We start from the raw sequence: 18,265 nt of genomic DNA, 5'->3' as shown, positions 1-18,265 counted from the left end.
TGATAGATGACTAAATGATCTATTATTATTTTGGTACCAAAACTGGTACCATTTGGTAACTTCTCTGCAGATCTAGCTAGAGGTCTGAAATTTGGCATGTTGGTACAACAAGGAAATACAAGTATATATTGGACGACAAAATCATTCATTCAAAATTCGTACATTTTGATACCAAAAAGTGCAAAATAGGTATTAAAACATACAAAATGGTACTTTCTTTATAAATTGAGCTAAAGTTCTCAACATTGCGATTCATTTATACCATGACAATATATTGGTTGCCCAAAAAGTAATTGCGGATTTTTTATATAGTCGGCATTGAAAAATTTTTTCACAGCTTGTGACTCTGTAATTGCATTCTTTCTTCTGTCAGTTATCAGCTGTTACTTTTAGCTTGCTTTAGAAAAAAAGTGTAAAAAAAGTATATTTGATTAAAGTTCATTCTAAGTTTTATTAAAAATGCATTTACTTTCTTTTAAAAAATCCCCAATTACTTTTTGGGCAACCCACTATATTGGGCCACTTAATTATTTTTCCGCTGTATTGTTATTCTTGGTACTATATGGTACTTTCTTTACAGAAGGGAGCCGATTTCTGAAATTATATACGCAATTATTACAGCACTTCATTATCTTATAAACTGAGTGCATACCTTTTACCTACCTGCATACCAAACTTCTGTCAAACCAGCAAAAATTGAAGCTTCTAGGAACCGAAGAAGGATGATGATAAGACTGGTGTACATGGGAGCTATATCAGGTTATTGACTGATTTGGACCGAATTTGCCACAGTTGTTGGAAGTCGTAATAGAACACCGCATGCAAAATTTCAGCCAAATCGGGCAAAAATTGCGGCTTGAAGGTCTCAAGGAATCAAATCGGGAGATCGGTTTATTTGGATGCTATATCAGGTTATAAAGCGATTCCGACTGTACTTGGCACAGTTGTGGTTGGAAGTCATTACGGAACACTACATGAACAATTTCAGCCAAATAGTGGAGAAAATTGCGGCTTGTAAGGGCTCAATAAGTTAAATTGGGATATGGGTTTATATGGGAGCTATATCAAGTTATATACCGATTCAGACCGTACTTGACGCAGTTGTTGAAAGTTATTACAGAACACTACGGAACAGCCAAATCGGGGGAAAATTGCGGCTTGTAAGGGCGCTATACCAAGTTATAAACCTATTTAGACCACACTTGGCATAGCTGTTAAAAGTCATAGCAGAACACAACGTGCAAAATTTCAGCCAAATCGGACAAAAATTGAGGCTTCCAGGGGCTCAAGAAGTCAAATCAGGAAATCGGTTTATATGGGAGTTATATTTAAATCTGAACCTATATGGCCCATTTGATATAGCTAATGACCTATATCAATATTAGGTATTTGTGCAAAATTTCAAGTATCTGCCTTTACGCCTTCGACCGCTATCGTGATTTCGAGAGGCGAACATACAAACAAGGCTAAATCGACTCAGAACGTCGAGACGATCAGGAGTATATACACTTTATGAGGTCTTAGATGAATATTTCGTGGTGTTACAAACGGAATGACTAGATTAGCAATATCATATTAAACATATATATATGGGAGCTAACTCTAAATCTTGTTCAAAATCAAAAGCATTCGTCCTTGGACCAAAAAAGTGACTTGAGCAAAATTTTATGACAATCGCACAACAAATGTACCTTGATCGCAAGATACATGCATATACATACGATATAAATTGAATAAGCAGATCGGTATACTTATCAATGGGTGTCGCTTTTCCCCTTCTTAGCGTTGCAAACATATGCAGATGCCTTTTGTGGGCTTGTTTGTGGGCCTTTAACATTGCCAAGGTTCAGGTTAAAGTTGTATGGGTGGTCCGCCCAGGGGAGTTCACCCGGAGTCCAGTCCGGCCAATTGTGATACTCTAGTAAGAAAAGGAAGAAAAGCAAGATATAAAAGCGTGCTAAGAGTTATAGCACGCATAGATAGATATTTTATTCCCATTTGGGCCACTGTGCAACGGTGTGTTTGGGACACGACTTATGGTGTTTGGGACACTCGAAGTCGATCAGCCTAAATGTATCCGTATCCATCTTAAAAATCCATAAGCAAATAAAAATTTTATTCAGATTAGGACATCCCAATATCTAATATTGGGATGTCCTAACAATATTCTTAATAATATATTAAGAACTATGAAGATCTAAGTTACTGAATGGATAGGAAAAGTCTGTAACTTAACTTGTTGTAACCACAACAAGATCCAATTTTTTTCGGGACTAAAAAATTTTAACCCAAAAACATCAAAATCAAAAATTCATATATCCCCGTACTATGGTTAGGTTAGGTTGAAAGGAGGGTGTAGATATTAATCCGTCCATGCCACTAGGGACATACACCTAAGCCAGTAATCGGCTTGTTGTGCCCTCAAAAAACTATAAAGTAACCACAACTACAAAATCTTTAATTGTTTTCAATACCACTCCCCTAAGTTTGTTCATGTCTAGTATTGTGTCTCCACCCAAGTGCCGGTATCTGTAAGACGCGAAAGCTGGGCAAAGGAAATGCACCAACGTCTCATCATCTTTCCCGCATGCCCTACACATGCTATCACTTGCCGCATCGATTTTTCATAAATGAGCTCATAGTCCTATGTGTCCAGTTATGATACCATTACCTATGCGGACCTCCTTCTTACTTCCTTTCAGTAATAGCCTCGTCTTCTCACGATCTGGATCTCCCATAGGATTTTCGCCGTCCTACCTACTGTTTCGCTGTTCCGTTACATGCGCATTTGTCGCCCACTCCCTTAACTCGGACTGCGTCGACCCGAAAGGCTTCGGGTTAACCAAGTTTATTGACGGCAGTCCTCTGGCCTACACCGCCAAATCGTCTGCCCTTTCATTTACCCTTACTCCGTTATGGTACGGCACCCAAACGATGCGGATTTTGCCATCCTCAGAGAAGGCGTTAATCTCCTTCTTACACTGCAAGACTGTTCGTGACCTTACCATCCTGGTTGTTATTGTCCTAATGGCAATTTTACTGTCCGTAAAGATGTTCACATGTTCACACTCGACGTCCTCGCGTTAGTACCACACCACTTCACGCATTCAGTGATTGCCTGGATCTCCGCCTGCAGGACCGAGTCCCTGGGTTCTCAATGTATACCCCCAGGCTCACTCTGTCCTCTAGTTTTGATCCATCCGTGTAACATTATCTTCTAGATGGCAATACTTGGGTTCCATCAATCCAAGACTGTGCCGATGGCAGCATTGCCTCGCACTCGACTTCAAGGTTCATCTCAGGTATCCGATCAGAAACCTCTTCCCTTCCTTCCAGGTTTCCTATCGTCGCCTCGATTATACCGCAATGGTATGAGCTACTCCCGAAATCGAAGGATTCTTCTATTTTATCGAAGGATTCTTCTATTTTGGCCCTTCTGCATATCTCGTTCGGATCCTTACACCTCGTCTGCGTAGCGGACGGGTTCGAATCCCTCCTCAGTCAGCATCCGTAATAGGTCATTTATGGTGGTCACCCATAGGAGTTGCGATAAAATGCCCCCTGTGGCGTGCCTTGTACCACTTTCTCCCTTATATTTATGCCTTGGGACACACAATTTATCCACCTGTTCCTTAGCTTATCCAATCTATAATGACCGGGTCCACCCGGTACTGGTCTAAGGATTAGATCAGTGTGTTGGTCCGCACATTGTTAAAAGCCTCCTCGGTGTCAATGCATACCGCCAGGGTGTATGTTTTGACATCGAAGGATTCTTCTATTTTATGCACAACCTCGTGCAGGGCAGTTTCCACCGACCTTCCCTTGACATAGGCATGTTGTTTGTATTTGAGCAATTCGCTGGATGTCCTACTCTTTCTCATGGTGTCCACAATGGGTCTATAGGCCTTTGGTGTCGCATAACTTGCCTTGCCGGGCTTGGGTATAAACACCACCCTTGCCTCCTTCCAGACTTTCGGAGTATGTGCAAGTCCTAGGCACGCTGTGAAAATAATGGCCAGATAAGGTGCCAGATAGTCTGCTTCTTTCTGTAGTAACGCCGCAAATATTCCATCAGGTCCGGGTGGCTTAAATGGTTTGAACCTCCTCACCATAAATTCCGTAATGATAAGTCTTCGATCATTATTATTATTCAAGATTCCGGTGTCTCCGTGAGTCCTGTCATATCCTGTGGAAAATGGGTTTTCATCAAAAGCCTCAACATCTCCTCCATTGTCTCTGCTCTCACTCTCATGTCGTCTACTAAAGATTCAGTTTGGACATTTTTTGAAAATTTTTGAGATTTTTGAGAGAATTTTGTTTTACCCCGGCGGCGTCTTTAACGCTATCGACCTGTTCGCGGCGACTTTGAGGCCGCTAGGCTTCGAAAACCGCAAACGATTCGGACGAATAATTATTCTCCTGTGTCACCCCTACTAGAGAGGAAGGAAGGTAGAGTATTTAAACGTATAGACCAGTGGTTGGCAAAAATACCCACTTTATTGCCAATACTTTGTACATAGACAAACAACAATCCCAAGCAAACCCATGGGCTTGCCAATAATTGCAATTGTGTGCTCCTCACTGGTACAGACACCTTCTCATACACAAATTTTTTGATATTCGAAGGGGGGACTGAACCTCCCCCATACCCCAATTTTCAAAAACGCCAGATCTCGGACAAGGGTGCACCGATTTAAGCGAAATTTTGCATGCCATCTTATGGTACCCGAAAAACACGAAATGTGTATAAAATTTTGGGGTCAAATTACCTTGGGGGACGCCCCAAAAGTTTCCAGGAGGCACGTTTTGCCACTCTGGTAATCTTATTGTATTCCTTGAGCCACATCCCAATAAACTTTCGCTTTTTTACGACGTGCTCTGTTAAAAATCTGGGGACCTCTTTCCCAATATTGCGAATCTCCCCAGTCATCCAAGGTTTTTCTTGGGCTGATTTCCTTTCCCGAAGAGAACAACTATCTTCAAAGGATCCCACCAGTGCAGTAGTAATCGTGTTGACATTTTCGTCATTGTCTTCTAAGCTTGGACAGTCTTAATTATCTTGGCCAAGTCTTCTTCTGAGTAGCCTTCCGAATTTTGTCCAGTTGGTTTTCCACTTATTCCGGAAGCTTATTGGATTCGGCGCTGGCCATGCGATTCTTAACCTAATATAGCGATGGTCAGAGAAAGAGTGTTCCATGAAGACCCTCCAATCCTGAACCTCATCGATTAGATTTTCCGAACATATCGTTACATCTAATACCTCCTCCCTAATCCTATTAACAAAGGTAGAGGTGTTACCAATATTAAGGGTTATTAGGTCGTAAGTATTCAAGAAGCCTGACCGGGCTTGGCCCGCTTATAAGTGTTGGTACTACCCCACAAAATGTGGTGAGAGTTCGCAACTCACCCTATAAGTAAATCGTTTCCTGTTGGTTTTGCTTTCCTCACCAGCCGTTGCAGCTCCAACGTGGGTGTTGGTGTCGGAGGGTCAAAAGGCAGGTAAAGGGACGGCAGGTATGCTCCACCATCTATCTCCCTGTCTCACCACTATTGCATTTGACGTTGATAAATATATATTGGGTTGCCCAAAAAGAAATTGCGGATTTTTTAAAAGAATGTAAATGCATTTTTAATAAAACTTAGAATGAACTTTAATCAAATATACTTTTTTACACTTTTTTTCTAAAGCAAGCTAAAAGTAACAGCTGATAACTGACAGAAGAAAGAATGGAATTACAGAGTCACAAGCTGTGAAAAACATTGTCAACACCGACTATATGAAAAATCCGCAATTACTTTTTGGGCAACCCAATATTTAAAATTTTTGTAACAAATGACGCAGGTCCTCGGCCGAGTACCAGTATTAGCATAGAATAATTGGTAGTTGGTATGGCTCAGTCCAGAAACTTTGTTGCGGGTCGTCCATGGCTCCTGAATTAAGGCAATATGAATCTTCACCTTGCTCATTTTCTCCATCAGAGCGTTTGTAGCAGTCACGCTCTGGTGGAGGTTTATATGGATTACCTCAATCATTGGTCCCCATACTACATTGGTGAAAAACCCCACAAAAAAAAATATATTCCCGTAAACAAATGCCAGATATATTAAAGTTTGTCTAGTTTGTTTGTTTCATTTATTCGTCAATTTGTTTATATTGCAATACTTGTCGTGTTGGCTGGAATTGTTAATGGCATAAAACCTCACCAAAAGCTATATAAAGTGGTAAAAATAACCCAGCTCGGCTAGTCATTAAATAACAAATAATCTTTCATACCTACGGCATAATGTTTCGCCAGCGTATTCTTATATTTCTGGCTTGCCTTGTTGCCATTGCCAGCACTAACTGCGAGCCTAGAGGACCCTATGTTCAGTTGCCGGATTTCGATCTGCCTCCAATTAATCCATATGAACTGGAAGTCTAAACCAATCAATTGACGCATATGGATAGAGGAGATTGAAATATGCTACCAAAAAGAAATGAGTCAATAGATTCCAATGGACACAAATATCTCAGCATTAAATTAAACTCAATAATAAAAAAGTTAAGGCAAAATTTTTTTTCAAAATATTTTTTGTTTGTTTCAAACGAATGTTATGTAAGTGAAAGCATAGAAAAACAGTTTCGAGGTGAGATATTTCCGCGCTAATCCTTACCCTGCAGGAAATCGCGGCGACTTCGATAGCCACAAACGATTATTCAGACCAATAAATATCCCCTTGTGTCCCTTCTACTAAAGAGAATGGTTGAGAATTTGAGCGTATAGACCAGTGGTTGGCAAAAATACCCACTCTTTGCACCTGACTTTGTAGGTATACAAAAAAATAATCCCAAGCAGACCCATAGGCTTGCCAATAATTGCAATTGTGTGCTCCTCACTGGTACAGTCACCTTCTCACACACAAATTTTTTGATATTCGAAGGGGGGACGGACCCTCCCCCATGCCTCAATTTTCAAAAACGCCAAATCTCGGAGATGGATACACCGATTTAAGCGAAATTTGGCACGCCATCTTATGGTACCCCAAAAACATGAAATGTGTATAAAATTTTTGGGTCGAATAATCTGGGGGGACGCACCATCCCAAAACCCTCCCGAACGGATGATAATGATTTTGTCCCCATAGGTGTAAATTTCCATTTGAGGTTCTTTTGGGGTTTTTATACCAAGTTCGTTCTCCACTCTTAAATATCTTTTATTTGATACCCATATTGTCCAATCGGGTAATACGTCGGTTTGGGAGGAATTTGGGGTTACCATACTCCAAAATCTTGGGTTTTTGGAAGGGAAGGGTTCGGGGAAGGGGTTTGAGATTTTGAATTTAACAACTAAATAAAACATCAACACCTGTTTTTGTACAATTGAACCCAACCAAGCCGAAACAAGTAAAAGCGTGCTAAGTTCGGTCGGGCCGAATCTTGAGAACCCACCACCATGGGTTCTGGTAAAATATGGGAGCTATGTCTGGTTATTGATTGATTCGGACCGTACTTGGCACAGTTGGTGAGAGTCATAACAGAACACTATATGCAAAATTTTAACAAAATCGGATAAAAATCACGGCTTGTAAGGGCTCAAGAAGTCAAATCGGGAGATCGGTTTATATGGGAGCTACATCATGTTCTTATCCGATTTGGACCGTACTTGGCGCAATTGTTGAAAGTCACAACAGAAATCTTTACGCGAAATTTTAGCCAAATCAGAGAAAACTTGGGGCTCCCAGGGGCTCCAGAAGTCAAATCGGGAGATCGGTTTATATGTGAGTAATATAGGTTCTTGACCGATTTGTATTGTACGTAGCATAGCTGTTGGTAGTCATAACAGAACACTATGCGGCTTCCAAGGGCTCAAGAAGTCAAATCGGGAGATCGGTTTATATGGGAGCTATATCAGGTTATAGACCGTTTTTGGTCGTATTTGCACAGTTGTTGGAAGTCATAACAGAACACTACATGCAAAATCGGACAAAAATTGTGGCTTCCAGGGGTTCAAGAGGTCAAATCGGGAGATCGGTTTATTTGGAAGTTATATCTTAATCTCAGCCGATATGGCCCATCTGTGCAAAATTTCAAGCGGCTAGCTTCACACGTTCGACCGCTATCGTGATTTCGACAGACGGACGGACGGATCTAGCTATATGGAATCAGAACGTCGAGACGATCAAGAATATATATATATATATATATATATATATATATATATATATATATATATATATATATATATATATATATATATATATATATACTTTATGGGGTCCTAAATCAATATTTCGAGGTGTTACAAACCGAATGACTACATTAGTATACCCCCATCCTAAGATGGTGGGTATAAAAATTATATAATTCCGAAAGGTCAACAATAAAATAAAATCAAAATCAGAATATAGGAAATTATGTAATATTTCATTTCTATGGGATATTTTATCAAAGTTTCATTTAAAAAAAAAATTTGGTCAAAATTTATTTTTATATGGAAAATTTTATTAAAATTTCAATTATATGAGAAATTTTGTCAATATATCATTAATATGGGAAATTTTGTCAAAATTTAATTTTTATGGAAAACGTTGTCATAGATTCATTTTTATGGAAAATGTTGTGATAGATTCATTTTTATGGGAAATGTAGTCAAAATTTAATTTTTATTTAAAAGTTTGTCAGAGTTTGATTTTTATGGGAAATTTTGTCAAAATTTCATTTCTCTGCCAAATATTGTAAAAATATTACTTTGGGCAATTGTAAAATTTTAATTTTTTTTTTGCGAAATTTTGTCACAATTATTTATCTATGAAAAATTTTGTCAAAATTTAATTTTTATGAATGATTTTTGTCAAGATGTCATTGTATTGGGAAATTTTTTCAAACAATTTTTTCTTTGTGAAATTTAACAACAATCGCTGGGAATTGGGAAATTTTGTCAAAAATTCATCTGTGCAAATTTTGTCGAAATATCATTGTTATGGGATTTTATCAAAATTTCTTTTTTACGAAAATTTAGTCAAAATTTCAATTTTTACAAATTTCATTTTATGAAAAGTTTTGTCAAAATTGTATTTGTACGGGAATTTTTTTCAAATTTCCCTTTTTATGCCATTTGTCATTGTTATGGGAAAATTTTCAAACATTCTTTTCTTTGTGAAATTTTGCAAAAATGGCTGGGAATTGGTAAATTTTGTCACAAATTCACATCTGTGGTACATTTCGTCAAAATTTCATTTAATTTTTATGTGAAATTTTGTCACAATTATATATCTATGGAAAATTTTGTCACAATTATATATCTATGGAAAATTTTGTCACAATTTAATTTTTATGGGAAATTTTTTCAAGATTTAATTTTTATGGGAAATTTTGTCAAAATTTCATATTTATGTCAAAGTTTGTTAAAGTATTTCTATGTGAAATTTTGCCAAAATTTTCATGTTTGGGAAATTTTGTCAATATTTCATTTCGCTGCCAAATTGTAACAAAATATTTCTATGGGAATTTTAATTAAAATTTCATTTCTATTGCCAAAATATCATTGTTATGGGAAATTTCCGAATGTCATTTATATAGGAAATGCCTTTTTTATAGAAATTTTCCAAAAATTGCTCTGTGTGAAAGTTTGTAAAATTTCTTTTCCGTGAAGTTTGTCATAATTTTAGTTAGAAAGTTCTGTCAAAATTTCACTTCCTTAAGAAATTTTTTCAAAATTCCTATTGGATGGGAAATATTGTCAAAATTTCATTCTAGGGAAACTTTTTTCCAACATTTTATTTCTAAAGGAAAGTTCCATAAAATTTCTTATTCAAAACCTAATTTTTATGGGAAATTATGTCAAGATTTTATTTCTATGGGAAGCTTTGTAAAATTTTAATTTTTATGGGAAGTTTTGTTAAAATTTTAATATTATAGGAAGTTTTGTCAAAATCCCATTTCTTTAGGGAATTTTGTCAAAATTTAAATCTATAAAAATTGTAGTAAATTTTTCTTCACTTTCTCCCATTTTTCCTTACTTTAATCCCCCTTTTTCAAATATTTATTTTTGGCTTCAATACCTTTGAAATAACAATTCAAAAGATTTCTTTTGTGCCGTTTTTGGTCCTTTGAAATTCATCATTATAATAAAATGACTCTCGGGTAAGTCAACACACCGTTCGTCTACGAACTACGAACCGCATGAAGAGGTAAATCCTCAGTTTCACACAAAAAGAAAAGAGAAAAATCTTTGCCATTGTACCATGAAAAATCATCAAACTTATTGATTGATCCTTTTTTTCCTTTTTTGGCAGCAACAGTTTCTTAGCAAATTGACATTTGGACAAAGTCATTGTCCTTTGGCTTAAATGGAAAAGCTATGTAGTTGGGTGTGCTTGCGGGTGACTCGTTGCAAGTGTATGTGTACGCCTGGGAATTTTAACATCAATGCGAGGGTTACGTACCTTCATATACTCTACCTTGCCCTTTTATAAAAAAAAGACTTAAAGGAAATTTAACCTATACTCTTCTACTCCTTTGAGCTATCTATTCAGCCAGAAAGCAAAGAGACTGCTTTTGTTGTTGTTGTTGTTGTTATTTTTTATGCAAACAGATGTTAGCTTTGCGAGATAGCTGAAGCCTTAAGGTTTTGTGCCATAAATTTTGCATTAGTAAATGAAAAAATTGTGGTTGATTTGGATTTTGTAGACTTTATTTAAGAGTCTATGTAGGGTCCATAGGGTATAATACAGAGGCATTTGGTGAAAGGGGTTCGAAATTTGTTGCCTGGAAAAAAAGGAAGGAGCCACAATTTGATAGAGAACAGTTAATATTGGGTTGCCCAAGAAGTAATTGCGGATTTTTTAAAAGAAAGTAAATGCAATTTTAATAAAACTTTGAATAAACTTTAATCAAATATACTTTTTTTACACTTTTTGTCTAAAGCAAGCTAAAAATAGCAGCTGATAACTGACAGAAGAAAGAATGCAGTTACAGAGTCACAAGCTGTGAAAAAATTTGTCAACGCCGACTATATGAAAAATCCGCAATTACTTTTTGGGCAACCAATATTTATCTTCTCTTCTTACATATAAAATTCAATTTGTGTTTGTTTGTCGGTTTGCTTGTCGGTTTCTTTGAACCGATTACCTTGAAATTTTCACAGATTGTGTAGGAAGGTCTGGAAGGAAACATAAGCTGTATAATATTTTGACATCGGGAGGGAGGGTGGACCCTCCCCCTTACCCCAAAAGTACTATCCAAAAATAAAAGTAGACCGATCGCGACAATATGGGATTCAAATGAAAGGTATTCAAGAGTAGAGTACGATTTTCATAATAAAAGTTGGGTCCAAATACCTGGGGGGGGCCGCCCCAGCCCCAAAACCCCTTAAAATAGGTTTATTTGACGATCATGACAATATGGGACTCAAATGAAAGGTATTCGGAAGTAGATTACGAATATGGTCACGAAGTTGGAATAGGTTTTATAATTTATTGATAGCGGAAGGGGGCGGACCCTTCACCGTTACCCCAAAAACACCACCCAAAATCAAAAGTGGACCGATAAGGACAATATGGGTATCAAATGAAAAGTATGCGGGAGTAGATAACGAATCTGGCATATAAATTACTGTCGAAGTATAGGGGATCACCCCACTCCCCAAAAAAACTACCAAAATGGGCACATTAGTCAAACACGTATATATGGGACTCGGTTTGTTTGTTCCGTATAGACTGTAAAACGACAGAACCGATTTTCTCGAAATTTTCGCATATTGTGTAGGTTGGTCTGAAATCAAACATAGGCTATATATGTATCGGAAGGGGGACGGACCCTCCCCCTTATGCCATAAACACAACCCAAAATCAAAAGTGGACCAATCGGGACAATATAGGTATCAAATGAAAGGTATTGGAGAGTAGATTTCGATTCTGGCGTACAAAATCAGATCGAAGTATAGGGGGTCACTCCACCCCTCAAAAGGCCATTAGACCCATTTTGACTATATGAAACTTTGCTGAACCGATTTTCGTAAAAATTTCATAGTTTGTGAACGTTTGTCTGCACGGAAACATAGGCTGCATTATTTTTAGATATCGGGTGGAGGCGGAGCCTGCCCCTTACCCCAAAAACGCCACCCAAATGGGTATAGGTAGGTCTGGAAGGAAACATAAGCTGTATAATATTTTGACATCGGGAGGGGGGGCGGACCCTCCCCCTTACCCCAAAAGTACTATCCAAAAATAAAAGTAGACCGATCGCGACAATATGGGATTCAAATGAAAGGTATTCAAGAGTGGAGTACGATTTTCATAATAAAAGTTGGGTCTAAGTACCTGGGGGCCGCCCACCCACCCACCCACCAACCCTAAAACCCCTTAAAATAGGTTTATTTGACGATCATGACAATATGGGACTCAAATGAAAGGTATTTGGAAGTAGATAACGAATATTGTCAGGAAGTAGGAATACGTTTCATAATTTATTGATAGCGGAAGGGGGCGGACCCTTCACCGGACCAAACTGCCCCAAACAGACATATTGTATGTTCATTTCAATATGGGGCTCAAATGAAAGGTATTCGGGAGTAAATTTCGAATCTGGCATACAAAATCATATCGAAGTATAGGGGGTCACGCCATCCCTCAAAAGGTCATTAGACCCATTTTGACTATATGAACCGATTTTTTAAAAATTTCATAGTTCGTGTACGTTTGTCTGCACGGAAACATAGGATACATAATTTTTAGCTATCGGGTGGAGGCGGAGCCAGCCCCTTACCCCAAAAACGCCACCCATATCCGAAAGTGGTCCGATGGGCACAATAAGGGTACCAAATGAATGGTCTTGGAGACCAGAAGCGAATTTGGTATTAAAATTTGGGTACCCTGATGTTATGAACTGTACACTAGTTTGTATGAAGTATAATAGGATCTGCTGCTAAATGCGACCTCTTTTTAAGTCTTAAAATATTTTGTGGTACCTCCTTTTCGAATATATGGGTTGCCCAAAAAGTAATTGCGGATTTTTTAAAAGAAAGTAAATGCATTTTTAATAAATGAACTTTAATCAAATATACTTGTTTACACTTTTTTCTAAAGCAAGCTAAAAATAACAGCAGATAACTGACAGAAGAAAGAATGCAATTACAGAGTCACAAGCTGTCACAAGCTGTGAAAAAATTTTTCAACGCCGACTATATGAAAAATCCGCAATTACTTTTTGGGCAACCCAATAATAGTCACTGTCTTTCCTCAACAACATTCCATCCAATATTGAACGAATTAATTGAAATTTTATTTTTATTTTGTATGGTAAAAACGAAAAAAATGCCAAATCTAAACAAAGAAATACATGCGACTTGCATTTGCATACAATCGGCATAAGCCACATTTTATTCCAAAAAGTCAAATTCAAACAATAACATTATACAACAAACAACAAAAATTCAAGCAAACCACACAAAAATGTTGGATTATTTGCCCAAGTGGAATAAAAGATAATTAAAATTGATACACCATTTTGAATGGTTGAGTCAGAAAATTTATAAATCAATAGTTAAGCTCTAATCGCAGCTGTGTTTGACTTTGTGTCTATGCGATACATTTTTGTGCATTTTCAAAAGCATTTGTATCACAAACAAAAATCTGTTGTACGAAAACAAGTATAGTGGGAGTTAAGTAGGAACAAAGCTGTGAAAATTTTTGAAAACTTAGTTTCTATTTTAATTTAAAAATTCATTCCTAAAGCAAGTTTTGTAAAAGTTTGTGATTTTTTGAAATTTTTTTAAAAATTATTTTGTAGGAAATTTTGTCAAAATTTTACTTTTATGGGAAACGAACCCGGACCGATCCGCAGCTACTTTTTTTGACTCTCTAATATCTTTTTAGGGTGGTGACACTTTGCCCTGAATGTGTATATCGATTTCGTGCCGATGAACGCGTTCGAATCCTGGCGAGAACATCTTACAAAGCAATGTTTATCCTCTCTTAATGTTGGCGACATTTGCGAGGTACAATGCAATGCATGGTCATTTAAAAAAATTCCCCAAAGTGTTGTCGCTCTGCGGGACGCCGATCGGAGTCAGCAAAAAAAAGGTCCCTTATCATTTAGTTTAAACTTGAATCGGATAGCACTCATTGATGTGTGAGAATTTGCCCCTTCTCGGTTCCTGGTGTTAATGTTCTTCCATGGGAGTAATGGCTCCTCAGACATTTCGACTCAAATATGGATACCAAATTCGTGCTGCAATTTCCAAACCCCTTAAATTAGAGCCCCATATTGCCATGGCCGGTAAATATAAACCATTTGGTGGGTGTTTTGGGGCTGGGGCGGCCACCAGCACTTTGCACTGAAATTAGATCTCAAATTCGTTCTTTATTCCCAACGGATATAAAGATCAGTTTAGGGGGTGCTGTAGGGCGTACCCCAAAACACTTGGCTCCAAATTGGGTATCAAATTCGATTTCTACTCTCAAACACCTTTCAGTTGAGTCCCATATTGTCATAATGGGTCAAATAACCCATTTGACATATCTTTAGGAGGGAAAGCGCCACCTAGACTTAAACGCAAATTTTAATGTCATATTCGTAATCTACTCCCAAATACCTTTCATTTGAGTCCTATATAGCCATGGTCCGCTAATATGTCCAGTTGGGGGTATTTGGGTGTGGGGGACCTCCCATTAGTTGGACCTAATGTTTTATGCCATATTTGTAATCTGCTGCCTAATACTTTTCATTTGAGTCCCATATTGACATGAACTTTGAATATATCTGTTTAGAGGAGTTTTGAAGTTGAGGGGGGGCCCGATGGGTACTTGTATCCAAATTTTAATATCATATTCGAGTTCTGGTCTCCAATATCATATGATACCCTTATTGTGCCCATCGGACCACTTAGGGATATGGATGGTGTTTTTGGGGTAACGGGGAGGGTCCGCCTCCACCCGATATTTAAAAATTTTATATCCTATGTTTCCTTATGTTCCAAACGTACACAATCTATGAGAATTTTAAGAAAATCGGTTCAGCCAAGTATCATATAGTCATAATGGGTCTAATGGCGTTTTTAAGTGGTAGCGAGACCCCCTATTCTTCGATCTGATTTTGTATGCCAGATTCGAAATCTACTCTCGAATACCTTTCAGTTGAGCCCCATATTGAAACGAACATTCAATATGTCTGTTTGGGAGAGTTTTGGAGTTGGGGCGGCCCCAAATTTTAGTACCATATTCGTATTCTACTCTCCAATACCTTTCATTTGATACCTATGTTGTCCCTTTTGATTTTGAGTTGTGTTTTTGGCATAAGGGTGAGGGTTCGTCCCCCGTCCGATATCGAAAAATTATAAAGCCTATGATTCCTTCCAGACCAAACTACACAATATGCGAAAATTTTGAGAAAATCGCTCCTGCCGTTTTTCAGACTATGCGGAACTAACAAACCGAGTGCCATATACCCGTGATTGGCTAATGTGGCCATTTTGGGCTGTTTTGTGGGGGTGAGGTGACCCCCTATACTTCGACACGACATTTGTATGCCAGATTCGTTATCTACTCCCGCATACTTTTCATTTGATACCCATATTGTCCTTATCGCTCCGCTTTTGATTTTGGGTGGGGTTCTTGGGGTAACGGTGGAGGGTCCGCCCCCTTCCGTTATCAATAAATTATAAAGCCTATTCCTACTTCCTGACTAGTTTCGTAATCTACTCCCATATACCTTTCATTTGAGTACCATATTGTCATGATTGTCAAGTAAACCTATTTTAATGGGTTTTGGGGCTGGGGCGGCCCCCAAGATACTTGGATCCAACTTTTATTATGAAATTCGTACTCTACTCTTCAATATCCTTCATTTGAATACCATATTGTCCCGATCGGTCCACTTTTATTTTTGGGTAGTGTTTTTGGGGTAAGGGGGAGGGTCCGCCCCCCTCCCGATATTAAAAAATTGTATAGCCTGTGTTTCCTTCCAGACCAACCTACACAATCTGTGAAAACTTCAAGGTAATCGGTTTAGCCGTTTTTGAGTCTATACGGATCATAAAAACACAAATTGAATTTTATATAAGATTTGGTACACATTATTGTTCCTCTAAGACCCAATAAAGTATATATATAGTCTTGATCATCATGACATTTTAAGTCGATCTAGCCATGGCCGTCCATCTGTCCGTCCGTTCATCAGTTCGTCCGTCAGTCCGTCCGTCCGTCTGTCGAAAGCACGCTAACATTCGAAAGAGTAAAAAAGTGATATAGCTTTCTTATAAACCGATCTTGGGTCTTGACTACTTGAGCCTCTAGAGGGCATAATTATTATCCGATTTGGCTGAAATTTTGCACATATCGTTGAATAGTGACTTCTAATAACTGTGTTAAGAATGGTTGAAATCAGTCCATAACCTGATATAGATGCCATAAAAAGCGATCTTGGGCCTTGATTTGGTGAGCTTCTAGAGGGCGCAATTCTTATCCGAATTGGGTGGCATGGTCTAAATCTATTCATAACCTGATATAGCTGACATTTAAACCGATGTTGGGTCTTGACTTCCTGAGCCACTAGAAGCCGCAATTATTAGCCGATTTGGCTGAAATTGCCCGAATTGTTTTGTTATGACTTTCAACAACTGTGCTAAGTATGGTTCAAATCGGTTCATAACCCGATATAGCTGCCATATAAATCGATCTCCCGATTACACTTCTTGAGCTTTTAGAGGGCTCAATTGATATTCTATTTGGCTGAAATTTTGCACGTGGCGTTTTGTTATGACATCCAACAACTATGCCGAGTTCGGTCCAAATCGTTCTATAACCTGATATAGCTCCTATATAAACTGATCTACCGATTTGGATTCTTGAGCCCTTACAAGCCGTATGTATGTTGTATTTGAATCATATTAATTGCGAAAATACCTCTTTGATACCATTTCCACATAAACAACGCTCGAGAACCCTGTCTATCAGCTGTACTTTTTCCCAATGCATGTATTTTTGTGTAATGACAGACTTTGTTTCTGCGACAATTACACTACTCTCGTGGTACTCATGATTATGTGCATCTGTTGGAAGTTATATTGATGGCTTCGAACACTAGACAACGGCAACGGCTCTCGCTGTTGCTCCGTCTGACCAAGTTCGAATCCCGGCCGGACTCTGCCGAATTTTTTCCATTTTTAAGTTTTTTGCCTGTTACCGTGTTACCGTGAAAAAAATGCCTCTTTGATACAATTACCACATTAACCACGCTCGACAACCCTGCCTATTAGCTGTACTTTTTTCCAATGCATGTGTATTTATGTAATGACAGATTATTTTGTCTGCCTCAATTACACTACTTCCATGGTAGCACAGAATTCTGTGCATCTGTTGGAAGTTGTATTGATCGCTTCGAACGCTAGACAATGGCGACGACTCTCGCTGTTGCGCCGTGTGCCCAGGTTCAAATCCCGGCCGGGCTCTGTCGAATTTTTTCCATTTTTAAGTTTTTTGCCTGTTAGGGTGAAGATCATTAAATTTTACAATTTTTGTTTCATCAGAGATTTTCTTTGCAAATGGACAAAATTTGTGTAAATTTTTAGCAGAAACCATGGTGGTGGGTTCCCAAGATTCGACCCAGCCGAACTTAGCACTCTTTTACTTGTTTGATATACACCAAATTTCATATTCCCTCCCTTGATATCATTACTGTTATAATTTTTGACAATTTTGAAAGAAATTTCTATGAAAGCAAATTTCGTCCTTGTTTTGTCAATCAAATATGTCTGCCATGACATTTTTGCTTAAGATGATCTCTTAAAAAGGTTTCCAAAAAAAAAAAAACGAAATGCCACCATTGTTCAAAGTGTCTCAATTCACTTGGGGCGCTATGAGCTAAGGGCAAGCAGCCATTCATCCATCTGTGGCTAGGTTAATCTTCAATCATTCATCGCATGCTTCATGGTGAGTGCACTCGTATGGTGTTTAGGTTAATACAGACGCCAATACACAATTCTGAGGTTATCATCAATCTAAATGAGAAGCACAATAACAACATTGAGGAGAGAGAGGGACAAACATTATATGCCATTAATATCAAGAGGGCTGAAAAAAATGTGATGCAATTTGGTAGGTTGAGAGAGAACCAAAGTATTGCATATAAAAATTATTCTCATAAATCAGATTTTATTTAAAACTATCTGTAATCTTAAATATTGTAAATACTATTTTTTAATAATATATATAAAAATCCCCCCAGTATGTATATAAAATAATGCTAACTTTAATCTTTTATTTTTTGTATATATTTTTTGGTACTCTC

At 37.9% G+C, this 18,265-nt stretch overlaps 1 protein-coding gene across 3 annotated transcripts in view; it reads left to right on the top strand.

Moving 5' to 3' along the window:
• Positions 1-18,265, top strand: part of LOC106088524 (cAMP-specific 3',5'-cyclic phosphodiesterase) — a 692,903-nt gene that overhangs the window by 82,366 nt on the left and 592,272 nt on the right. The gene's annotated exons all lie outside the window — the stretch shown is intronic.

The sequence above is a fragment of the Stomoxys calcitrans genome, chromosome 4 (genome assembly GCF_963082655.1).
Source record: "Stomoxys calcitrans chromosome 4, idStoCalc2.1, whole genome shotgun sequence".
Taxonomy (NCBI): Eukaryota; Metazoa; Arthropoda; class Insecta; order Diptera; family Muscidae; genus Stomoxys; species Stomoxys calcitrans.
Note: the sequence above shows the minus strand (reverse complement) of the source record. Positions and strands in the feature narration are given on the sequence as shown.